Genomic DNA, 26,404 nt, shown 5'->3' with positions numbered 1-26,404 from the left:
GAGATTGTTTTTCGGTAGGAAACCAAATGGAGAAACACTTGTGATTCTTGCCCCCATTTTTAGGACGGGGACGTGCTCAGCCTCTGCCTGGAGTCTGGGAGAGGTTGGGGAGGGGGGTCCCCTGCCTAGGAGAAGTCCGCAGCTTTAAACTGAACGGGGGCTTGGGGCGTTTGCTGTTGTGACCCCGCCCGGGTGGCTGGCCCCAGGGAGCTGGAGGTCTGTTGGTTTAGGAGCCTTGGGAGCTGGCCCTCTCGGTTCGCCCCTTCTCTTCCCCAAACCCTCCGGCCGCAGCTCCCCACCCCACCTGTCCTCGGGATGGGAAGGGAAGGGAAGCCGCCACCTGGCCTTCCCAGGCGCTGCCAGCGCGGGGTGCCCCGCGGCAGCGAAGGGGTTAAGTCCCTCGCCGAGCCCAGCGCACCGGCTCCGGGTTAGGGCGCTGAGCGGCTGGAGGAGCAGATTGCGGCCGCCCTGGGGGCCCGGCCCGGCCCTTTATCTGCGGGTAAATCATCCCCACCCAGATCGGCTGTGCGCGGTGGCTCCTTCCCTCCCTCCCGCGCCGGGCTGGCCCCGGGCGAGTAGCTGGGGACCGGGAGGTGTCGCTTTCACACGCCGCCGATTCGGTTTGGCTCCCCGCCCCGAGCGCCGGCCGGGTTCTGCCGACGGGCTGCCGGGGCAGAGGCGCCCGGCTAACCCCGGGGCAGGTAGGCGTGGGGAGCCCCGTCTGCTTCCCTCCTCTCCCCGCCCGGGGAGCTGGCGCGGGGGACGTGGGAACCGGGGCAGCGCGGCGGGGCGGGGGGGTTTGCCTCCCGTCCGAGCCGGAGGCCAGGCGGGCGCGGGGGTGCTCGGGGCCGGCTGGCAACGTGTCGGGCGCAGGCAGTGGGTATCAGCGCCTCTCACCGCAGCCCACCCCAACGGGGCTGGTGGGGGGGTCTCCCACGGCCCTTCAGACAGCTCCGGCCGGGGAGGAGCAGCCCGGGGCAGGGGTACCTGGGGCAGGTTGGGTGTCAGCACCGTTCCCCGGGAGGTTGGTTCTCACCCCGGGTGACACGCAGGGCTTCTCAGCGCCTTGCAACTGCACTTCCCTCTAGCCCGGGGCACGGGTATCATCACCACAAGCGTTTTGCAGACAGCTGCCTCCTACCTACCCGTTGCATGGACTGGGGGGCCAGCAGAAGCCCTGCCACGTGCAAAGGGAAGGGACACCCCGCTCCACCCCAAAAGCCCGTGCAGATCAGGGAGAGTGTGCTGGGGTCTGCCCCCACCACTCCTATCCCTTCACCTGGAGAGAAACGTTCCCTCTCCTCTGCCGCTCTCAGCCATCGCTTTTTGCATCTTGTTTTCCTTCTCTTCAGATTATTACTGAGAGTTGCTGTCGGTGTTTTAAAAAAATGTAAAACGCTAACACTTCTGCAGTTGATAAAGATTCCTAAAGCTGTTTCCCCCTTAGGTTTTGCTATAGCACAAACACATGGCTAATGTGCAGTATTATTCACCCTGGCAGCCTGTGCTGAAGGGAGCTATATAATACACATGCCACCTTCTAGTCACACTTATTTTCCATGCCAATAAAAGAAAAAGGGGAGGATGTGTGCACAATGTTAATTTTGAATAGGTGGGCTCGATTCCTGAATTTCTTTACTCTAGCTCAAGGGAGGAATGAAAACTTTGGTGGAAACTTGAGGGAAATTGCAAAGGCTCAGAAAAACCAGACAAACACTTCTGCCCATATTAAAGAGTTTTGCAAATGTTCTACTTGTACTCACTTTTTATGGCTACATTCACTGTTGTTCCCTGTTTAAAAAAAAAAAAAGGAAAAAAAAGAACCTGTTAGTTTATTAATAACCTAAACATTACGTATTAAAGACCTATGAGTGACACAGGATGACAAAAAGCTGTATTTTTCCAATATACACAAGCACACATTTAATAACCTTCTATTGCATCTCAGCTAGGCCTTCTCTCTGATGGTTCCCATGGCAACTGAGATAAAAAAGCAGCCATTTTCCATATCTCTATGAAAGTCTATTATATTGCAGGATTAGTTCATCTTCTGCTAAGGTCAAACACAAAGTCATACAACCTGAAATATTTAGAATCCATGTACATTCATTTTTATATGCCCTTTCATTTTCCACAAAAGAGTGGGCTCCTCTGAGGTTTTATTCCCCAGAAAATGCAAAGCAAAGCAATAAAAAAATCATGATTAGCTGCTGATGAAAAGTTCTTTTTTTCTTTCCTTTTTTAACTATTGTTACATAGATAGTGTATTACCCATTTATCTCTATCAACAGCAATGATTTCTAGTGATATTGAACATCTAATTGGGCTCTGTGTGATTTGCAGGCAGAGGGCGTCACCTTCTGGTCAGTATTGGAGAAGCATTCGCGTTTCCTTTTGGTTTATTTTGGTGCAGCAGGATTCAGAAGTTAAGCATGGGAAGGAGAGCTCATTTCATGGCCTTTATCCCAGCTAGATTAGAAAGCTGCGCTTAATATTATTCTGCTACAGCATCGTGTGCCAGTGAGATATGAAGATTGTTCCTGCTTTGTCAGAAAACCAAAAGACCAGCTCATGGATTGGAAAGGTAAGGCCCATTTCTGGTGGCTAGGATTATATAGCCTTCTCACTTTCAAAATGTCCTTCACTCAGGTTCAATCAGACTAACCCCTGGCTGTATTCTTATTTATTATTTAAGGCATTAGCTAGAGGATTCAATCAGTGTAAAATAAAGATTCATCTTCATCTTGCATAAAAAGTGGATGCGTCCTGTCCCATCTTCTTTTGATTGATCCACTTCATGATAACTGTGGATTCAAGGAAAGGCCATAAGCAACAGAACTGTCTAGAACGTCACTCACTGTATTAGGGAAAAGCAAAGGCTTGGCTTCATTATTAACTAAAGTGGGAAGAGGTTCAACCAGTTTTGTTAGGGGATAAATCTTCACCACACTGCTGTCTTTTTCAATCACAGCAATAGACATGCACGGTTTTGCAAGAGATGAGACCTTAAGCACATTAGAATGGCCATACTGGGTCAGACCCAGGGTCCATCTCACCCAATGTCCTAAATTCCAACAGTGGCCAGTGCCAGAAACTTCAGAGGGAATGAACTTTTGGCCTTCACAACATCCTTCGGCAATGAGTTCCACAGGTTGACTGTGCATTGTGTGAAGAAGTGCTTCCTTATGTTTGTTTTAAACCTGCTGCCTATTAATTTAATTGAGTGATCCCTGGTTCATGTGCTATGTGACAGGGTAAATAACACTTCCTTATTCACTTTCTCCACACTATTATTGATTTTATAGACTTCTAACATATCTCGTTTTGGTCATCTCTTTTCCAAGCTGCACAGTCCCAATCTTTTTAATATCTTCTCATGCGGAAACTGTTTCATACTGCTAATCATTTTTATTGTCCTTCTGTGTACTTCTTCCCATTCTAATATGTCTTTTTTGAGATGGGGCAACCAGAACTGCATGCAGAATTCAAGGTGTGGGCATACCAGGCATTTATATAGTGGCAGTATGATGTTTTCTGTCATATTATCTATCCTTTTCCTAATGGTTCCAAACATTCTGTTAACCTTTTTTGATGGCCTTCTCTATAGTGTTCTATGTAGCCCATTAATATGTGTTAGTAATGAGCCTTAAGAACTAGCACCCGTTCAGAAGGCCATCTCTATTCAGCAAAGCACTTAAGCATAGGCTGAACTTTAAGCATGTGCTGAAATGCCATTGAAGTCAACAAGATTTAAATATGCAGCTAGAGTTAATCATGGGGTTAAGTCCTTGCGTGTAGAGAAGCCTGATTACCTCAGTGAACTCTCTATAACTTCCTATTGACTAAGAAATTGTACAGAGGGTCTCTGATCGCCAAACAGAGGAGACCCATGCACAGTAATGGCACAGATTAAATACGTTTCTTTGTTGTTTCACAAGGGTGATCTCTCTACAGCTTCTCATAATATGCTAAAGATCAACTGAACATTTCAGTGCTTATGGCTCAATATGTGTTTACCTTTACGACAACTGCTATGCACCTTCTATTTATTTATGAGAGTGGTTGTTTTGTTGTGAAGTCTGCAGGTTTCTGCTAACATGTATTAAGAAAAGAAAGCCTTGTCGTAAAATCCACTATTTCCCAAGAAGACAGATACGAATCACTTCAACTAAACCACCCGTCCCAGCATGGCATAAAGAAGTAAAACAAAGTCGCTTGTTATAAAGCAGATGGAGAGGGGGGGGCCTAACTCAGCTGGGGTTTGGTGACACCTGGAAATGCAATAAAATAAAATCTGGGCAGGCTTTAGACAGTTTGAATGGTGGCAAATATGTTATCTCTACAACATGAAGAACTACAGCTCTTCCCTCCTCCAAGGTCACAGCCAGGAACCTGGGGGAGACGGAAGGAGTGTATCTTTGTATGTGCACACATGCTGGTAGGCTCATGAGCGTGTTTGCTGTCAGGGAGGGATGCACAAAAAGCCTGTTTGTTATCCAGAATCATGATGTTTTTACACTTAGAGGGGCTGTTCTTTGAGATTATTCAGGAATATTTAAATATGGGAATATCTGTGGAGAAAAGCAGGGGAGTGAAGGCAGCAGCAGCAACAGCAGCTGGAGAATAGTCAGAGAGGAGAAGTAGGAATTTATTTTTCTATTGCTTCCCCCTCATTTCCCAGACGCAGGAGAAGATGAGAATGACTAAAAGGTGGAAGCAGTGTATTGGAGGCCAGGCAGCAGACTTTCAGCGAAGGCTCAGAACATCTAGCCTAGTAATGTTACAGTATCAATCCTGTGCTGTGTCACTTACCTCTTGAAATGAAATACTTCGATCTTTCTGGCCTGAAATGGAATAATAGTTGTAGTCTCTGTGGGCTTCCAGGGCCAGAGTTTGTTCTCGTTTACACCTGCGTTAGTTTCTAGCACTGGTGGTTCCAGACAAAAGTTTGAGAAGCTGAGTGAACACCCCGAAGGCTCCAAAAGAGAGAGGGAAACAAAATGAACGCATTTACTTTTTTTTTTTTTTAAAGTCTCATGGGACTGTTTCGCCACTTCCAAGATTTTTGGGATCTGCTCATGATTTTTGAACCCTTGGGTTCAAAGCTATTATAAGCAGTAGGAAGGGGGTCTTAAAAATACTGGCGTAACCAGGTCTACTAGCAAAATGTGAAACTACAACCAGCATTGCAACTGCAAAGCATAATACTGCTATCACTCAGGCTTTAGTGACTTGGGATTGAATTTCTTTCCTTGTGACTCTTAGTTATGTGTCATGCTCATGTGATGAAGCACCACAAAGCTTGTGACTGGAGCGGTGTAAGTTCAGAAGAATAGTTGTAACAAAAATAATAACCATGGAATACATTGAGGATCAGAGCTCCTGTCTTGTTAAAGTTTACCCTGTTGTAAGAGCCTGGGTGTTAAAGCATATGTTACCGTTTATTTATTTGGTTACAAGCACTGATATGGTGTCCGTCACCGTAGTATCTGAATTCACTCTGTATGGCTTAGGTTGGAGGAAGAATATTTCCTATGAATAGGGAGCTAATATGCTCAGCCCTCCCTACTCAGTGACATGATTGGAGAGGACAGCGATGATGAGGATGCTTACAATGGGTGGATAATAATGGAAATTGAGATGTCACTTATGGGAAAGCCTGGACCAATAGGTAAGTCTTACAGTATTTTCTCATTGTAGTTTGTCTTGGGCTTAGGCAAACTTCTAGAGTCAGCAGCTTCCGGAGGCAAGGTCTGCTCATGGGAACGCCCTGAGCCCAGCGTTCTTGAGCCATTTGGCTTAAGCATTCTGCCTGAGAGCAGGCTGTGTGCCAGGATGGAGAGCAAAAGATGGTCCCTGAGGTAGCTGGGCCCAGCCTAGCTCTTTGAATGTCTCCCCCCAGGGGGTTTCTAGGAGCTGGTGCAGGGGATGGAGCATGAGCATGCTGTGCTCTTGCTGCCCCTGCCTGGCTGCAGCCACCTTCTGCCTTAGCTGATGTTTCTGAGCTGGGAGGGGTGTCTGTCCTGAGTGTCTTTGTGTATGTCACACACATACCTGCTAATGCCTTTGCAAGCTAGAGTGCGGAGTTCTGGTGATTTGTTTTTGGTGGGGTTGTATCATGGCCTGGCACCAGATTGGCACCAGACACTGGGACTCAAACTTTTACACTAAATACGGTGGGTGCTTAATTACTGGTTGGGGGGAAGCTCCAGGGTATTCAGGGGCTGCTAGTGCACTGCTCTTCCACGGGAGCAATACACCCCAAAGGCAACAGGGAATAGGAGGAACCATGATGGGAGGCAGGCTAAACCAGGGCTAAACCACAGCTAAACCAGGGCTGCTCCCATAGATGTCCCTCCCACAGAGCTGAGGTGAGTCATTATTTGGGTACCGGCATGCAGCAACGACCCAGATGCACTGACTTACCCTTCCCTCAATGCCTGCAGTGACTCAGCCTTCAGACATGCAGCAGTAGCCTATTGCTGAACCGAACCTGGGTCAGATGACTCCCAGGCTCATATTTCCCCAATCCCACTAGAGCTCCAGTCCTGCAGATCAGTCTTTGCAACAGTGCTATCTGGCCAGGTGCTCTCCTGTTGCCTCACATTGTATCAGACTCTTGAGACTCCCAGCCTGCTCTTGATCCTCCTGTTCCTGCACCAGCCTTGTCTGTGCCTTGATCCAGTCTTGTCCGTGCCCTACACTGACCTTGTGCTAGCCCTGCCTCCACTTCCTGATCTTCCATGGACCCTTGGACTCTGACTACCCATCTTTGAACTTTGGTCTGTATCTGGACCCCACCTATGATATTGACTTGTCTTGTCCCTGGACTCTGACCACCTGGCTTCGATCCCTGGCTTGCATCTGGAATCCGGCAGTGGTACTGATTCTGGCTTGTCTATAGACTTTGATCTCGGTTCTGACCCCAGCCTGTCCCCATATTCCAGTGCCACCTTTTGGGCCAGTTCTACCCCAAAGGACTGTCAAGTTGGCAGCTTCTCGTCCAAGTGCTAGTTATTCATTTTTAGTATATGTGAGATGCTTAACTTTTTGTAATGCAGCTGTGGGTGTCTGAAAATTCATTTAGACTTGCAGACAATATGTCGTATTAGTCCTGCCATGATGTCATAGAGCCCTGATATTCTCACACAATGATGTCATACAGCCCTGAGACTTTCAATTTATCAGCTATGACATGAGTCACGATACTCTTAATTAGTCACACCATGATATCAGACAGGCACAATACCACACAGTCATGATACTCTGAATGATCCTAAATTGAACTTTTGAGCATATTGGAGCCAATTCTGCTCTGAGTTACCCAGGTGTAAATCCAAAGTAACTCCTTTGACTTTACTTGAGTCACTCCAGATTTATATCAGTGTAAATGAGAATGTGATCTGCTGAATGTAAATGGAAGTTCCCTATCTTACAATAACAATATATATTTAACAGCACAATTCCATCACGGGGTTCTGGTAATTTGAGCTTCAGTCTCAGATTTATGATATTATGGTAGTCCTACACTGGAAAGGCCTTGTGATGGTTCACCTATTATTCCAACAGGAAAATGGGGAAATATAGTAATGATTTTATCAGTAAGGATAGAAATAACAGCAATATTTGCAATTAAAGATGAATGAATGCTCTAACTAATCTTGATTTCTTTGGCTTTGATCAAATATTGCATCAATATAACACCTGAGATGTCTTCTGCTGGGTATTGGAAAAGTTATCCTGTCTTGCGAGGGGGATGGACTTAATTTAAAACCCCCCCCCCCCCCCCCCCCCGTCTCTATGAACCTGGTTGGCAAACACTGAGTTGGGAATGTTAGTTAGCATTTGTAGCCACCATGAAGAGAGAAAGGAAGCTAAGGGGTGCCGTAGGAAAATGCACTAGCCTCTCCATATCGGAGAACTTGGCTTGTGTGTAGATTATACCACAAGTGAAACCTCTTTTGGGGATATGACTCTACTCCTAGTGCATGTGGCCACATCACAAACACACGAAGTAGTTTAGCACAATTGTGTACATGCTTCCCAATCTCTGCTCAAACGAGCTCTAGTACTGGGATAAAACGAGGGTTTGCTGAATCAGGATGGAGAGACATCAGCAGAGCTGTGCTTAGGGCTTAGAACTGGAAGAACAGGGGCGGGGAGTAGCAATGTATTGATACAACTACGTGGGGCAGCTGGAACAGTGCCCGTCTGCCCCAAGCAGCCCAGTGCCCATTTTCCCTATGCCTGGCCAGAGAGCTGTCAGTCCCCCACTCCCACTCTCATTCACACAGCTGTAATCACACAAATGTAAAAAGACCAAGACTGACCGACATATTGGATGAAAACCCATACATCATCCTATGCTGGGTGTGCTTGTGTTTATAGCTCCCCCCGTATTACCCCACCTGCCAGCGGGAGCTGCCTCGGCTTTGTCCTGAGGAATGTCAGGTTAGCAGCGTGCTGACAGCAATCATTCACCCCTTACAGAGCTGAGGAGAATGGGGTTTGTTAGCAACCATCAGGAGCTAATGATTTAAATGGCTGTCTCAACGTGAACAAGCAGTAACTCTTGACTTTGAACAAGGTGCTCTCATTGCTTGGGGTGGTGTTTTCCAGTTAATGCACTAGGCAACTGCCTGCAGAGATGACTTTGCTTTGGTTACCATAGGGCTGGTGGGAAGCAGGTCCACAAAATGCATTGATGAAGTGCTTTCTGGAAGCTATGGCACAGAATTCTGACATCAAAGAACTTTCTGAGCTGTTCCGTCAAGGGTTTTGCCTGCCATAAAGGGCTTAAATCTCTAATGCACACACAAGGGTTGGCCATTTCAAAGCTAAGGCTGCACCTACACTAGCCATTTTGCCTAAAATTTCCCACTCTCGTTACCACTGGTTCAGCTCCATGGGTGATGGCAATGGTGGGAGCCATAGTGTAGACCAGACCTCTCGGTAGCTGACATTTTAACATTGTGTCAGCTAACCGTGCTCAGTGAGGGTCTGGGTGACATGGTGGTAAATGCGCAAATGGATGCCAGCACTATGTACACGGGCTCTCCCACCATTGCTCCAACCAGAGGTAGCAATGATAGAAAATTGGGTGGAAATAGTTAGTGTAGATGCAGCCTCAGGCTTCAAAGTTTGAGTTGAACAGCTGGACCCTTCCTCACAGGAGTTTTGTGGTTCTAGGTGAACCTGAAAATATACCTATCAGCTCATGGGTCCTCTAGCTGTGTTGAACCCTACCTTTGGATGAAGCTGTAAATTGTTCAGAGTGGGTGAAAGGTGGCAGAGAGATCCCTGAACTCTGTAAACATGTTACCTTAAACTACTGCTGAAAGAAAGCGCAGAACAGAGCCAAAAGACTGATGTAAAGGGAGCTTGTCTGAACTGAAAGAGCTGGTGATCAGAGCATTCCCAGGCTCCTGCGAGCCTATGGAATTGTTACAGCAACACAATACAGATCTCTTAAGATTAGAGGAAGTGTTGCTGGATGGGAGCATCAGGTCCTTGGTTTGATGGGACATGCTTGCTGCCCCCATTGGGACATTGCCTTCCTGGGTGCACTTGGCAACTTGCTTGTGCATGGCCAGAAGCATCAGCCAACATTGTCATCATGGCTGTCGCCATCCCACACCCTGGGAGGCGCTGGGGATTTGCTTCCCGGTCCTGAAAGATGTTCTGACCAGCAAGGGGAAGTGGGAATCAGACAACATCACTGTCTTCGTGGCTGTCTCCTCAGCATCTCCTGAGGTATGAATGTAAGGCTCCTTCCATCAGCCTCTCCCCAGTAAGTCAGCTTCCTCCTCATCCTGTTTCCACCTACCTCTTTTCTCTCTCTTTCTCTGTTTGCCCTCTGTCCAGCATCAGTCTTAGCCAACTCACTGGTCAACATGCCGCTGCCCTAATGGCAAACGCAACCCAATGCCTGAGCAATTGACTGGTAAGTTTGCCAAGCCCCCATGGCCCTGTCTTGATGGGCAAAAAGGGTGTATTTTCAGTCACGTTAGCTCATGTTCGCTCCTTTGCCTTGTCTAGACCAGGAAAAAGGTGCTTTCTTCAGTTGAATTAGCTGAAACTCCACTTTAGTTGAAAACTCCACATAACACCAATATAAACACAGTTTAATGACTTGATATAGTAGGGTGAGTAATAGCCCAGGCCTGCCCAAGACAGGACCTAAGGCCTGGTCTAGTTTAGGAGTCAACTAACAAATCTCGGTATGCTGCCTTTAACATCTGCTAAACTGGTTGTTTTATAGCCCTATAGGGAAGCTTAGGCTTTAAGTCGAACAGCTTAGCCATGTTACAATATGTGCTCATGCCCATATGTATACCTATGTGCATTTTCATATGCCTTGTCCTCACTAGCAATCCAAAATTCTTTCCAAGGCTACGCATGTTACAAGGACAAGGAGAAAACTGGTCAAGCATTTTTTTTAAAGACCAGCTTCTTTTTAACAATCCCATTTATTCCCTCTGCCTCTATTCCTATACACCAAGGGCAATCAATTAGTTTTTGTCAAAGTCCACATTTCTTGGTCAAGGTATAATCAAGGTCCAGATTCCAGAGACAATAATACAAACATAATAATAATGATAATAAGTAAATACAAAGATTTTGGGATTTGTTCAAAAGCATCTGGGAGCCCAAATTTGGCCCACCGTCTGCCTATTGATTACCCCCGCTACAGACGCTTAACAGGGAAAATAGAGGAAGAAGGAATAAGTGGGATTGTTAAAAAGAAGATAGGCTTTTAAAAAAATGTTTGACCATTTTTTTCCTTGTTCTTTTAACGTGTGTAATGGTGGAAAGAATTTTTGTTTGCTAGTGTACACGGGAAACCAAACCCTAAACCCAAATGACTTTTAGTGTTGTGGCATCGAGAAAAGTAACAAATAAGGTAACAATATAACATCCTAAACCTCTCTCTCTCTCACACGCGCGCGCGGCCTGATTCTCCTCTCTCTTGCACTAGTGCTAATCAGGAGTTAACTTTGATGAAGTTACTGGGCCTGATTCACCATTACCCTGCACCTTGTGGAGTCATTTACACTGGTGCAACGTGACCTTTTTGATTTGCACTGACTACACATGGGTCCCTACAACAGAGAATCAGGCCCCATGTTTAACAGCCTCTGGAAAGAAGCAGCTCAGATTCCTGTTAGTAGAGGTATTGCGGTTCAGGATTGAAGTGCTTTTGCAGAGCTAAGTGGGAAGACCAGGACTGGAATAGCTGCTGCAGATCTGGATGGAAGTGTATGGACAAAGCAGTGTGTATGGGAGCCCAGGACTGGAATGTCAGTATAGGGGGTCTGCAGGTTAGAAATGTGGTGCATTTTAAAAGCTGAATGTATGAGAGTCCAGATCTGAAATAGCAGGAGGTACTGCAGATCAGGACTGAGCTGCACTGACAAAGCTGTATGTGTAAGAAGCTTGCATAGCACCTGCCTGCAATATACATCAGCGTCAAGTTTGCACACAAGCAGACTTGAAATACAAAAGAAAGAAACATATCAGGTCACAGTCACGCAAAACCCATAACTTGCTTGATGCTTAGCCAACTTCTAACACTTTCAAAGGAACTTCTGTATTGTTGGATGTATTTTAATTCCATGAGAAAATCTTAGGCACCTCACAGCCTATGTAGTGGGGTGATGTCCCTGTAAACGCTGCTGCTGCTGCTAGAAGGAGTGGGTGGGAAAAGGGGCATCACAACAGCAAGCCGATGGCATTAGCTGACTCTTCTTCCCTTTGTGACTCTTTGAGTTTGCCTCACACTGAATGAAGTGAATGATCTCTTCAGATACACTAGCAAAGCACAAAGTCATTTACGGAGAGTCGCAGCAGAATTACCATACTGGATCAGACATGATGTCAATCTCGCCCACTATCCTTTCTCTGACAGTGGACGGTGTAAGAATCCCTCAGTTGTCAGGTGTGAGAGCATCTCTCCCCTGTGTGAGGTGTCATCTTGATCTCTAATAGGGATATGATCCCTCATATTTTTATAGTGCCTAGGTGACTCCACAAGGTGCAGGGTAATGAAGAACTGATCCTATTCTGACATTAGTTCCTGATTCGCACCAATGCAAGAGAGAGGAGATGCAGGGCCTGTTCTGAATTATGCCAAGAGGTGCTATGCTGTGTAATTGAAAGATAACGACAACCAGCCTAATGTTAATATCTCTTTGTTTCCATGTTTCAGTATATTTGGTCCTACCGTATAGTGTAATAGACACTTTTCAGGTACATTTTAGCTTCCGTAGCTTTTATTCATTTTCAGATCCATTTTAAATACAGGCAGATGCCTTGTTATGAAAAACACACCCCGTTCCCAGAAGCGATTGATTGTTTCCGTATGACTGAGAGAGGTGGCTTTTTGTTATAACCCCAGACAGCCATTTCCAACGTCACAGGCACATCACTGGAAAACTCAGCTCGGCTCAATACATTCTATGAAGCCTGGCTGACACAGATGCTGCCTGATAAGGCAGACTCAAGACAAGACAGGCCTGTCAAGTGAGCTGGGCCAGCCAGCCAGTTCCTCATCTCGTCAGGATGAAATCAGGTAAAATGGCCAGGCGCATGGCATGGGATGGCCAAGAATAAGAGTTTCAGTAAAATTCTTCTATGACCTTTTTGAGCTTTTGCTCCTGACTCACAGTGGCTTGTCAGTTCTCCAGGTTCCTAAATAAATAATCAGTTTTTCTTTAAGTTAGTGATGTGGCCTGTACAGAATTATAGGACTGGAAGAGACTCAAGCCAGGACTAAGTATTATCTAGACCATTCCTGACAGGTGATTGTCTAACCCGCTCTTAAAAATCTCCAGTGACAGAGATTCCACAGCCTCCCTAGGAAATTTATTCCAGTGCTTAGCTACCTTGACAATTAGGAAGTTTTTCCTAATGTCCAACCAAAACCTCCCTTGTTGCAATTTAAGTGAGAACAATTTTTCTCCTTTCTCCAGGTAGCAACCTTTTATGTACTTGAAAACTGTTATCATGTCCCCCTTCAGTCTTTTCTTCTCCAGACTACACAAATCCAATTTTTTCAATCTTCCCTCATAGGTCATGTTTTCTCGACCTTTAATCATTTTTGTTGCTCTTCTCTGGACTTTCTCCAATTTTTCCACATCCTTCCTCATCCTTCCTTCTGTGGCACCCAGAACTGGATACAATACTACAGTTGAGGCCTAATCAGTGCAGAGTAGAATGGAAGAATTGCTTCTTGTGTCTTGATTACACCACTCCTGCTAAAACATACCAGAAATGTATTTGTTTTTTTTGCAACAGTGTGACACTGTTGATTAATATTTAGCTTGTGATCCATTATGACCCCAGATCCCTTTCCACAGTACTCCTTCCTAGGCGGTCATTTCCCGTTTTGTATGTGTGCAACTGATTGTTCCTTCCTAAGTGGAGTACTTGGCATTTGTTCTTATTTCATCCTATTTACTTCAGACCATTTCTCCAGTTTGTCCAGATCATTTTGACTTTTAATCATATCCTCCAAAGCACTAACAACCCCTCCCAGATTGGTATCATCTGCAAACTTAATAAGTGGACTTTCTGTGCCATTATCTAGATCACTGATGAAGATATTGAACAGAACCAGACCCAGAACTGATCCCTGTTGATATGCCCTTCCAGCTTGACTAAGGTGCAAATGCACAATCACCAGCTATGCAAAGAAATCCACACATGACGCGCACATTCTCACTGAGACAAACATCCACACAGAGATTCATGCTCGCTCTCGCTCTCTCTCTCTCTCTCTCACACACACACACACACACACACACACACACACACACACCCCACACAGGTGCAAACACTTGCACAGAGACCCACACAGTCCCAGATGAAAAGACACTGTTACAGACGCAAGCAGAGAAAAGCATTCCTGCAGAGAGAAACACAAACACACAAATGTGTTTACAAATACAAAGAGAGATCACCCCTTACATCACACACTTACCCAAAGACAAATACTCCCCCAAACATGCTTTCATTTATAGATAGTATTCCCAACACAGAGAGCCACATTTGCACAAATATATTTACACACACATCACACCACAGATGCACATAGACACACACACACACTATCTATCCTCATACAACTTATACACAGTCAGACAGAGACATGCACACTTGTACACACAGGTACATATACCCCACTGGCTAGTACAAGAAAATGCTGTTATTTTAGCTTAATAGACAAATTGTTCATAAATCATTTTTTCACCAAATAAAAATCCAAACCCTTTGCACGAGCTCATCATGCCAGCCTGGACAGGGCCCATTATTAATGTTTCCCACCCACCTCTTGTCCAGGAGTCAAACCTCCTCTTTAAAGTCCTGTCATGTTAAAAATTGACAAGTGTTGATTTTGGCCAGGGAGAAGCTGAGCGCTGGTTGTAGGTAGGAACTTTGTATGTTTAGTCTGGCTCACACTTTATTTTTTCCTTTCATCAAATTAGTTCAGCTGTATTTTTAAAAAAGAAAAGAAAAACTATTTGACAATCTGAGGCTCTGGGTTAAAATTGCAGCGTTGCTTTAAAACAACAAAAGTAGCTTACAAATGTAATACAATGTGGGTCAGGGCAAGCATTTTGCTTCACCAGCCACATTAGCAGGACTGCTGCATGTAAACACTGCCTCTGAGGATGAGTGCAAGAGACTCCATTTGTAATTTCAGAATCCTTATTGTTTATCTGTTTAATTTATTCCAGTTTGGATAATTACATTCTACCTCCCCCTGCAGTGCTGATTGGATCCAGGATTCTTCTTCACTTCCTGTCTGAAACTCTTGAGTAGCATTGCTGTGTACTGTTAAACACTGATAGGTTCCACCCTAGAGCAGGCTGCATTTCAGCAGTGGGTGCAAGGATCTACATAAAGCCTGTAAAGGGTGGAATGCTCAAAAGGAGTTAGCCTCTTAACTTCTATTTAAGCACCCGATTTCCACTGATTTCAATAGAAGTGAGGAGGCTAACTCCTTTTGAGCATTCCACCAGAGTGTGTTGGAAACTTGCAGAATGGAAGTGACAGAGAAACGTTGTTATTTACTTTGATGTTCCTGTCTAAGAATATTTAATAAAGACCCTCATCCCCTCCTCTTGCCCCTATACACACACACACACACTCTCTCTCTCTCTCTCTCTCTCTCTTTCTGTCATGTTGATCACTGTAGTACCTGCCCACACAATATCACAAACCGTAGAGGGAATACTTCATTCTAACTACCATTGTTTGATTCTACGACTATAGGCCCCAACTCAGCAAGGTACTAAAGCCATGTGCCCAGTGAGACTACTCACATGCTTAAAGTTTGGTGCCTTGCTGAAACAGGGCCGTAGAGGCTATGGAATCCCTTTCCCTCAGGGTTAGCAGCAGCAGAAGTGAATTTTATCTGGATAATTATTAAAATTTACTAAATAAGTTTGTCAGAGAAGGGCCCAGATGCAAAATGGGGAGGTGAAGTTTGCACATTCCAGAGCTGAGGGGTGTTTGGCTCATGGCCCATCTTTAATATTTAATAATGAGCTGATGATAATATAAAATAGAGACTGCCGAGTCTCTCTTTCCATCCGTTAATGCAATAACTGAATGCCAGGTACCAACTGATCATTAATAGCCTATTTTCAGAGCACTGACTTGTGCTATACAGTCGTTAAACTCCACTAACAGTTTCATGAATCATTCAGTGAGATTTTCTCAGCATAGAGCACGTGCGTTCCCCATGCAAGACTGACCATGTCAGTGAAGGCGGGTAGGGTACTGGCCACTGTTTCAGAGCCAAATGGAGCTGAATTTATGAAACTTCAGGAAGTTAATAACATGCTCATGTCATCATCTTGCCTTTTTCAAATTGAATCCCTCTCTACTGCGATTGGGGGAGATGAGAGATTCCATCACAGAAACAAGAGTTAGAAATGATACTGGAAAGCCCCAAAGAGCGTACGACCTTGGGAGGAGAGTCAGGCCAGAATTCAGATGCTGCCTGCTAGCCACATAATCACAGGTATGTGTATATGCCCAGGCAGACCCACTGGCAAAACAGGAGCAAGATACAGGGTTTTAATCAGATCAGAAACCCCAAATGAGGAAGAGAACAAAAATAGCCAGGGCAATGCGTGGAAGTATATTTCTGTAGCCCCATTTATTCCATAGTGCTTCGCAGATTGTACAGTACAGAGGCATCACTGCTCCCACCTCTGAAAAGCAGCCACTCTGTGTGACAGCAACACAATACAACCGTTAGGACAGGAAATGACAACGAATCCCATGTCCGCTTGGAATGACAAGGGCAGAAGTTAGTTAGACAGGGAGGACAATTACCCAAAGTGGAGAAAGTGGGGGCAAAGATCCTTTCTCTTACAAAAAATGCCATGGGGTCTCGATCACCGTACATGGACCTTGGATGTGTAACTTATCTTAACTTGATGACAGTTATTGCATCAGTACAATTCCCCTAACACTGTGCCGATGTGTCGGGCTAATAGTGGTTCAGAGGGAAAAGTGCCACCTACCCTGGTATATGGCTAGGAGTCAGCATGTTATAGGGCAGCAAACATCCTGCCATCTTTTGTAACCTGCACAGTGCATATATTACCAGGTGGTGTTGGTGTAGGACCAGGCCTCTCTATATGTATATACCTGGTATCAGGCAGCCTTTGTGGTCTGTCCTACAATGTCTGCTTCTTCCTTACTCCAGATTGCATGATGTTACATGGTATCAGGAGTGCCAACTTGGGACTCAAGGGCTGTCATGTTCATGGAATGTCTCTGATGCTGAAATGCCATTCCTGAAAGTGAGGTGAAGCCCGTGTCAAACAGGTAAGAAAGTCACAAAATTAATGCAACAAATCTGTGGCCCCCTACAAACTTCACAGCCACAGCAGGGTGAGAATTCAGATGCTCCTGCTCCAAAAGGACAAACCTCCTGCTCCTTGATCTGGAGGAGACTCTCCATTAGCTGCTAGCTGTAGAAGGCCTATTTGCACAACTGATTGGTTAAAACACTGGCTTGCGGAGGGCAGTGGCCCAGACCCGCACTATACCATTTGTTGACATTATCCCCATCCGAGACATAGTGAACTAGATGTGCCGTGTCTCTTCCGCCCACCTCTGTTGTGGAAAGTGTCTTCATTTCCTTGCCTGGTGTTCCTTGAGCCTCAGAAACATTCTTGCACTGAAGGTCTAGACAGGATCTGGGCTGCCCACTCCCTCTCCCTCAGCTTCTAGTGTCTTCAGTTACCTTCTGTGTGCAACCCAGTGACAGACTCCCCATCCCTGGGGTAGCAGGACCCAGTAGCTTCTCCACTTGGTCAGACGCCTCTTCAAGGTTTGCAAGATGTTCTGGAATGGTACAGTCAAACCTTCCTTTAATCCCCCTCCCCTTCCCATCCTGGGGCTCCTGAACTGGTCAGCGTCCTGTGAGATCATGATACCGGCACCCCAGTGCCAGCTCGTCGGCTGTCTGTCCAGAGCCAAGGCAGGTGTGTTTCTTCTCCTGTCAAACTGCGACTGTTGTTTCAGATTGTGGGATGCCAGTTTCCTGATGAAGCTGTAATTAAATAGTCAGATTGTGCCCTCAGGGAAGGGGTGGTGAGTGAGATTTGGCACCAAGCTTTTTAATTTCTGCAATCCTTGATTCCTTTTGGAGAGCTCTGCCAGGCAATGCACCAACATGCATGAGGAGTGAGTCCCTCACAGGGGGATGAAATATTTTCTAACAGCTACTTTTGCAACATTAGTAAAATCAAAGCAAAGTGTGTCAAAATTCCCATTAAGACACATTTAACTTCCCTTATTTCAAAACATTCACAAACCTGCATGTCTTTGCCTAGAGGCAGGTTTCAGGTTTGCTGCTAGGGCCAGGAGAGACTATTGGATTACAGGGCAGAACAGAGCCGGAATTGGCTCTCTTCAGGGGTAAGGCCCTCTTCTAATCAGCATTAGCTTAATTCTGTCATCTGAATTATTAGTCTTGCCCCATCTGCTGCCTGGGAAGGGAGATGAGGAGGGAGAAGAGCAATTGTTGAGGGGCTGAGGGTGGACAGACAGACACAGGGTGGACAGCTAGACAGCCCAATTTGTGGTGTGACTGTAGTGCTATGTGAACAATGTGTGAACAGTGGAATGCTATCCATACTGTTTGGGGTTTCCCCCAGGCTGTTTGAAAATGCCGTATTTAGCCTGGGCACTTTGTACCTCACAGAATCTATTGCCCAAGGATCCTGGAGTGTTTTGCAAATGTTAATTAAGCCTCACAATGCGACTCTGAGATAGGCAGGAGTTGTTATCGTGGCTTTAGAGATAGGGAAACTGAGGCATGGAGCACTTCCTACCCGACTGTCCCAAAGTCACACAGGGACTCCATGGCAGAGATGGTAATGGAATCCAGGAGTGCAGATTGCTAGGCCTGTGTGGTGACCACTAGATAACACCGCCTCCTTTAATAGGCCCAGTGTCACAGCTGTGAAATACAGCCTCCTGGCAACATTCTTCATTAAATAAGATAGACAGCAAAATCCCCTTTTCCTGCTGTCAAAAACCAGCACCACTGGGTCCTGACTTGTATGTCATCAAAGGGTTATTTCAGGCCTACCATGTCCACATCGAAGCTGTAAAATGGATTTTGTATGTGTGAGGAAAAATTCTATTCTCTGTTGTTGTTGTTTGATTTTATTTTACAGTTGTCACTGTGGTTGTGAATGCATGCTAAGGCTCCAGTCCTGCAAACATTTATGTGCACACTAAACTTTACAAACATTCACTTCAAGACTGTACACTCTTTTCAGGAGGCACTGCATCTTCTTATCTGCACTGGGCGGCATGGAGCACACTTTGGACAAATGTAAAATAAATAATAATAATAGATTCCTGTGTTATTACAGATTGAACTGTGTATTGGACATTGAGTGGGTTGTGGTGTTGGTGTGGTAGGAATTAGCATAGTTTTACTGAGGAAGGATGGTCTCATCGCTAAAGGGACTTGTGTTCTAAACCTGACTCTCTGTGGCCTTTGGCAAGTTACTTATGCCAGCGTTTTCAAGCACGGCTGCTTTAAGTTAATGATCTAAGTCCATATGTAGGCCCCAAGATAAGTGGTCTCATTTTGCAGAGGTGCTGCGTATGTGCACATCCCGTTCAAGACCATCAGTTCAGGTGCTTTGATGTTTGAAACTGGGCTCCCAAAATCAGGGGCGGAGCACTTGTGAAAATTAAATTTTGGCCACATTTTCAAAAGTATTTTGTGTGCCTCATGTTTCAACATCAGCTCAAGATACCGAGCTGTCTAACACTAGTCACTGAAAAGCAGAGACATCTGAAATGAGAGGCTATTTCTGCCAATCCTTGAGAAACTGTGACTGGTGAAAGCTCTGCCCATATATCTGTGCATGATTTGCAAGGAGGAGTCAGCTTACAGTGAAGACTACAAAACAGGGAATTCTGGGTGCAATGAGGCCAGAGAGAACTACAGAACAGGGCAGGCTGGAAAGCTGCCCTTAGCATCTGGAAGTTTGACTAATTTTAGCTCTTCACTCACTAGTGAGCTAAATATTTGGGGTGCTGTCCCTATAGACCCAGGCGTTGCAGGTTTCTAACTGTGTTGGTGAGTGATGGGCAGGGGTACACCAGGGGCAGGCATTGAGGGACAGCTAAAGAAGCTACAATAGGAGAAACTGAAATAAAATTGCTGCTTGATTCTGCATGAACCCAGACCTGACAGTCTGCATGCAAAAATAAAAAGTTCTCAAATTCCACCGCTCAAAATCAATGTCTGCAAGAAAAATAGCTGCAACAGGGGATTGATCCATTACCTCTAGTTCTCTGGTCTTGAGTTTGCCAGTCACAAAGCATAAACCAGATTGTGTCAAGTGAGCAGTGCAGGGATTGCAGGGCTGCTGCTGATGTGGCAGTTCATGGAGAGCAGATAATCCAGCAATCTAGGAAGTCATTTGAGACTGTCAGAGGATACAGTGCTCCCTGGCAACTGTAGCACCAGCTGCTTTTGCTGGCTCCAGGGTTGCTAAAGTCTCCCCTGCACCTTATTGCTGACTGCTGAGTAAAATAACCTTCAAAGCACAGGATTTAAGGGACATATTAACATTCTGCTCCAAGGAAATCTCTCTCATAAGCTAATGTGGGGATGCCCTCATTACCGCACTAAGATATTTGCTTTGCTGCTCAAGTGCGTTATGTCCTTGTGAGGCTGTGTCAGCCCCTGGCTATATTTCAGGGCTATTTTAATGGCCTGCAAGCAGCGACAGCCCTCATTAAACAGGGACCAGCAGTTACCCCAACAGGGGTGTTGATGAATCTCTTCCAAAATAAGCAAGATGTCCAGGTACGGGACAGTGAGACGGATGTGGGTAATACTCATGATGTATGCTTGTTCAGAGACTGCCTGCCATGCAGCTTGGCATAATTCAGCATGATTTGCAGTCTGTTCAGAAGAGGACTAAGGTTGGAATAGCGGGTGCTCTAGAAGGTCAGGAATGAGATGCATCAAAGGAGCTGAGAATGGAGGCGAGGCTTGGAATAGCAGGGGGGCTTCAGGTCAGGACTGAGGTGCATTGGCAGAACCAGGGAAAAGGGATTATTTACATAATGCCTGGCAAGCACGTTATAACCCTAAAATTCACTTACATTTTATTGTTTTTGAAGGAGCCTTTAATATTCTTGGCTCACCTGGAGAAGCACCGATGCTGCAGTGACAGAGTGAGAAGATGTGCTGGCTAGCACCTGCCATGGCTTTGAGACACCCCACACCCATCAGATTCAGGTACTAGGGAACAGTTCTGGAAGTGTCAGAATTGTTTATCACAATTATTTCCGGTGCAGAAAAGCTGCCAACTGGGTGCTCGGAAATCTCTCTATGTGGGAATAGTAAAATTTACACGGAAGGGGACTGAAAGAATAGCTCAAGGAGTTGAGAATATGATCAACCATAAGACACTGGTTCCATTTTCACCCCAGGCCATTAGTGTTTAAAAGTCATTTTCAGCTGTTTAGTAGCCCTGATGGAAAAGGGGCCGGTCTGTCTCAGTCCATTTCCTAGAGGGCAGTGGTCAACATCACTTTTGGCCACTGACTTACCCCCTTGTTGGCAGTCTCAGCAGAGGGGCCAAAGTCAGAATGAGTTGTGGAGTCTGAGCTCCCTGTCTCCCTTAATGGTGGCTTCCTTTACTCCTGTTTGCAAACCAGGGCGGCGGTCCTGCTCATGTTGTATGTGTTCTGTGGATCGAGGACTCTGGTTTCCAAGGCTGTTGCTCTAGCATTTTTAGTCACCGCTACATTCATTCTTAACAAACAAACCGCCTACCACCAGCATGTGCTGAGTAACTAGGGCCTTGCATTTGATTCCTGAGGTCATGATATTTGGGGTACCTCTAATGCAGTGCAATTATATTGCATTATAATTTGCCTCTGCCTTTTTGGATGGTGCTGGCCTGGGGCCTAGCACAGTCAATGCATTCTGTGGACAGAATTTTCAGCATGGCTCAGCACCCACAATCGGGTCCAGATTTTCAAAAGAGCTCAGTGCTTTTTAAAAATCTAGCCCCAATTTTGAGTGCTGAGCACTTGAAAATCTGGCCCTGAGCTCTTTTGAACTTGGCCCTCTATTTACCTTCTGTTGCAAATATCTCCACCTTCCGCTTGCTCTTAAAGAATGAAGTCAGCTCTGAGCCTTATAGATCATCCTGGAAGCTGAGACTCCACTGCAGTTTCTTTGTCAATGGTTTTCCAAGGTCTGATGATCTTTTTATTAATTGCTGTAAAACTCGGAACTACATGATCTTGCTTTGGTCTCTGCATACCATTGAGGGGAGAGACAAATACTTGGAAACTTCAGCTGGTGCAGAATTCAGCTGCCTATTTACTTAGTGATGTTCACATACACCTTTGCTCCAGAGACTGCATTGTTTTCCAATTCATTTCCAAGTGGGTGGGTTTGACCTATAGGGCTCTTAGTAGTTTGGGTTCTGGGTATCTTAGAAGCTGCCTCTCTTCTCGTGTCCTGACTTGGAAGTTGAGATCAACTGGAATACTCAGTCTGATGACCCCTCTATTTGCATACCTGGTGCTGGGGGTAAGATGTTCTGGGGTTATCTTCCTCTAGGTATCTTGATCTGACAGAGCTGCTGGTTAACTTTCAGGGCATGTTGCAAGACACAAGCTTCTTCAGAGGGAGTGAGTTTATTGGGAAGGACATATTTGTGAGCTGCAGTGTCTCATTTAGGAGTCCTGTTGGCATCATGTCTATTTAGATTTGTGATTGTGCTGGGTATTTAAAAACTTTGTTCAAGAGTCTAGAGATTTAATAATAAATGCATGGTACAAACTGAGAGTCTCTGTGTTCCTTTGGGTCACCCTTATGGGTTTCTAAAATTAATCTAACATCTCTGAGTCTCTGCTTATTGGATTGCATGGTAACTAGATCAATCAGCTTTGTTAGGACCATTTGTTTAAGAAAATATTTTGTGACTTTCAGAGACGTTAAGCAGATCCCACTCCATCTTGGTGTTTTTGCCAACACAAGGACTAACCAGTTCAACCTATTTCTTTTAGCCTTCCTTTCTTGTGTTTGCTACCTCATTAAGAAGGCAGATGGGGAAGAAGGTAGACAGGAACTCAGCACCTTGATGCATTAGCCTGGGTTTTCACGGATGTTACAACACCCTGGCTGGGACAAAAGGAGAGATAGAACCTGCACTCTCTAGCATAGACCCGGGCCACTTGAACTAACGGATTCAGTTAGTTAGCTGACAGCATTAGCCAGCAGCTATCCTCTGAAGATCAGTCACAGAGGGAGTTAAATACATATTTGATCAGTGTGCTGCACAGATAACGTTAATGCTTCCTTCTCTCTAAGGTTGTAGATGCCAATACAAGCCATTAGTTGCATCTCTGCTGTCCCCATCACATGATCCTCATGGGCTTGTTCTTTCACTGTAGCTCATGTCATCGTGTGTGGTACTGCTGTATCCCAGGTCTCTTGGGCTTGTAGGCAAAGTGGATCTTCCTCCAGCCATTCTGGCGGAGATGCAGTGATCAAACCTGCTGTGCTGCTTCACATCAGATGTCTGCTGCTGTGTGCTCACATCATCCAAAGCCACTTGTCCAACTAGTTGCTATTCAAAGAGGTTTTTTCGGGTTTTTTTTTTTTTTTTTTTTTTTTTTTTAATTCAGACTTCCTCAAGGCCTCCTCAAAAGGCTCTGGCATATCATATACAGATGTGGCACAGCAGCCTTGGTTGCAAAATATATCCGGCATGGCAGTTGGTAGCAGTGTTGTGCAATCTCCATTAACTTACGGAAACCACTGTGAGATACTATTAAAGAGACTCCAGTCCCCATCTATCACTCCAGCCGTCAGCCAAAAGGACATGCACACACAGACAATACAGGGGTTGTAGCCTCTGGAAATCTTTTCCCTTGAAGTATGTTCTCTTGCATGGGTGTGGGAGGCAGAGAATGAATGATTTAGCTCTTGCGTGACACCACTGGCAGCACATAATGCCATGTTCTTCTTGATTATATTCCCATTTATATTTTGCCTTGGCAGAATGGTAGATGACAGAACAAGGAGCAATGGTCTCAAGTTGCAGTGGGGGAAGTCTAGGTTGGATACTAGGAAAAACTCTTTCACTAGGAGGGTGTTGAAGCACTGGAATGGGTTACCTAGGAAGGTGGTGGAATCTCCATCCTTGGAGATTTTTAAAGCCCAGCTTGACAAAGCCCTGACTGGGATGATTTAGTTGGGGTTGGACCTGCTTTGAGCAGGGGGTTGGACTAGATGACCTCCTGAGGTACCTTCCAACCCTAATCCTCTATGATTCTGTGTTTGGGAAGGCAGAGCAACTTTAATGAGCTGAAGTTACCATGATGGGCCAGACCTAGCGATACAAGGGAGTGGACCCAAATACATCTTGGCTTCTTGCAGCCCTGCAATTTCATACATAAACAGTTATTTTCTTTTCACTGCAGAATCCAGCAAGTCTTTGGAGTTGCTGTAGGGGTGTATGATGAATTCACCCAGCCCAATGGTTGCTGTCATTGGTGGAGGTATATCAGATGTGGTGCGTGCAGCCAGACTGTCCCAGCTTGGGATAATCAACTCTGTGGTGTTTAGCACTGGGAAGCATGGACAAGGAAGGAGATGCATCGGCATTGACTCTGGAGTTGCCCACATCTTTGACCATACTGTTCAGTTCTGCACAGTCAGTAACTCCAGGTTTACCATGATTGTCTCTCTCTTGCATGCCAAGGATGCAGTGAAAGTGTGGAATGACCCGACTGTGGAACTCAAGGAACTGGGCCAAAGGAAGTGACTGGACTGCATGAGATTACTGGGTCAAGAGGGACCCAGTCTGTTCATATGTGCCTCACAGGTCTGGTCCATCTGAATGGAAACCTCTGGGCCAGCTGGATTGACTGGGACCAAGGAATCAACAAATGGAAGGTTGATGAACACAGCTAATTTGATGATTGCTCACCATGGCAAATGTGCAGACAGACTAATGTCAGAATCCAGTGCACCCAAAATTCATCATCTCCTTAAGGGGAAATTTGGGCCAGTTCTCGGGCCTACGACTAATGTCATGCAGTTCCTTTCTGTTTGGGTCTTACTAGTAGCTTTTCCAAATAAGCTGGGTCTTGGCTACGAGGGGGCATTTGTGGAACCCCCACATGTCTCCTGGATTGGGAACAACCCTGCTAAAAACCAGCCAGGGAGCCGGATGGAATGCTGGACTGTCACTAGTGCAAGGAGATATGGGTCTGCTCACAAAGTGCCCCAGGAGCATCGTCTCCCTTCCCAGCAGAGAGAAGTTACCCATGCACTTCTCTGGGGTCTCGCTGAAGTCACTGGTGCCAATGGGGACCTGCTGCAGTCGTGTTTCACCAGAGTGCAGCTCTGGGGAGCTGGAAACCCCCCCAAGGTCTGCCAGGGAGAAGAGTTTGCCTTCAAGGCCAGCCAGAACATAGGGATTTGTGGAGCCTGGCCGGTTAGCCCATGCCACAGGACTTGGCCTTTTTTGACGGAAGCCACACACAGGCACTAGAAAGGGGGAGATGAGATGTGGGGCTGCGAAGCCCCTTCATCCCTATTGACTCTCATCCAGTTGGTGCATTCCCCACCGATCGGAATCTGATCTTTAAAGCTGCTAGGCATGTTGAAGACAGGCACTAGTGGGTCACTTACAATGTTAGGCAAGTTCTTTGTGTCAAAGGAAGCTACTAACCTGCAGCTGAGAATCCCGGAGCCCCACTTTGCATAGCAGGCTGTTTATCACAGTGGCTTTATTGCAGTTTATTATATGGCAACTCCTTCTCCAGCGCATCCACTCCTCCGTAGTCACCTTTCGCTTAGTTCAGTCTCCGCAGACATATTAAACCCTGTGAAAGTCTGCACAGATGTAATTGCCACTGTTCCATTACTTCGCCGTCAGCATCCGTTACACTCGTAAGAATCAGACGCCAAATCAGAAAATAATAAAGGCGATGTTATGAGTGGAGTGGAGAGCAGATTTAAAAAATCTGTTTAAAGGGCATTGTGGTCCCTGTGCTATTTATTGCACATCCTGGGTTTGGGTTATTTTTATTGTCACTGTGGTTGTTTTTTATTTTCCTCTAAGTGTGAAGCCAGAGGCTTGTAATTTCATTGCAACTCTAACATGGAAAAAAAGGGTGTTCTCTTTTTAGTACTTGCTGCTCCCAAAGAACAGCCAGTGTGATGTCTTCGCAATTAGTTTAACAGCTAATTAAATCCTTTGCTCACCCAGACTGCATTCATCACTCTCCTTGGAGCAAATCCGGACATCCTTACTTAAGCAAAACTCTCACTGACCATAATGGAGTCACCCCCATTACATCAGGGGCCTAAATCTCCTCTTACTTGCTCCTGATTTACACTGGTGTAACTCCACCAATGTGCATGGGGTTATGCTGGTGTAAATCAATTGAGGGACATGCTGGGCATTGGCTCTGAAACTGGCCCTATGCTTTGTAGCACAGCCTGCCGCATTTCTTGCACCACCTCAGATTACCAAACCTGGAAGAATTTTAAAAATCTAACTTTCCTCCCCACATGTTTGTTTAGTTTATGCCCTTATTTCAATTTGGTCAGTGCAAACAGACCACTCAGTTTCATTTTCCAGTACTCTTATGCTAGCACATTCCTACAGTGTGTGGGCTGCAAATGCTGCAGGAGAAGATGTAAATCGAAACAACCCCCCACGTATTTTAACTTTTTTTTTTTTTTTTTTTCAATTCATGAAAAAAATCTTTCAATATTGGCTTTTGGAAAAGAGGCTGGTCCAGGTGGGGCAGCCAGGCGTAGATGGTGATATTGTTTATTTGTATTGTGGTAGCGCCTAGAAGTCCT

The 26,404-nt window shown here is 45.6% G+C and overlaps 2 long non-coding RNA genes across 2 annotated transcripts; both read left to right on the top strand.

Moving 5' to 3' along the window:
• The first annotated feature begins 535 nt into the window (after positions 1 to 535).
• On the top strand, positions 536 to 14,987 carry LOC137150513 (uncharacterized). Its single transcript, XR_010918993.1, has 4 exons — positions 536 to 701; positions 2,344 to 2,584; positions 5,514 to 5,671; positions 14,739 to 14,987. It is a non-coding gene; the product is annotated as an uncharacterized lncRNA (long non-coding RNA).
• Positions 14,988 to 15,604: 617 nt separating this feature from the next.
• Positions 15,605 to 25,795, top strand: LOC137150512 (uncharacterized). The gene is made up of 4 exons (XR_010918992.1): positions 15,605 to 16,030; positions 16,724 to 16,845; positions 20,683 to 20,800; positions 24,007 to 25,795. It is a non-coding gene; the product is annotated as an uncharacterized lncRNA (long non-coding RNA).
• The last annotated feature ends 609 nt before the right edge of the window (positions 25,796 to 26,404 follow it).

The sequence above is a fragment of the Emydura macquarii genome, unplaced genomic scaffold (genome assembly GCF_026122565.2).
Source record: "Emydura macquarii macquarii isolate MOO-44397 ecotype Brisbane River unplaced genomic scaffold, CSIRO-AGI_Emac_v2 contig_968, whole genome shotgun sequence".
In the NCBI taxonomy this organism is placed as follows: Eukaryota; Metazoa; Chordata; order Testudines; family Chelidae; genus Emydura; species Emydura macquarii.
Note: the sequence above shows the minus strand (reverse complement) of the source record. Positions and strands in the feature narration are given on the sequence as shown.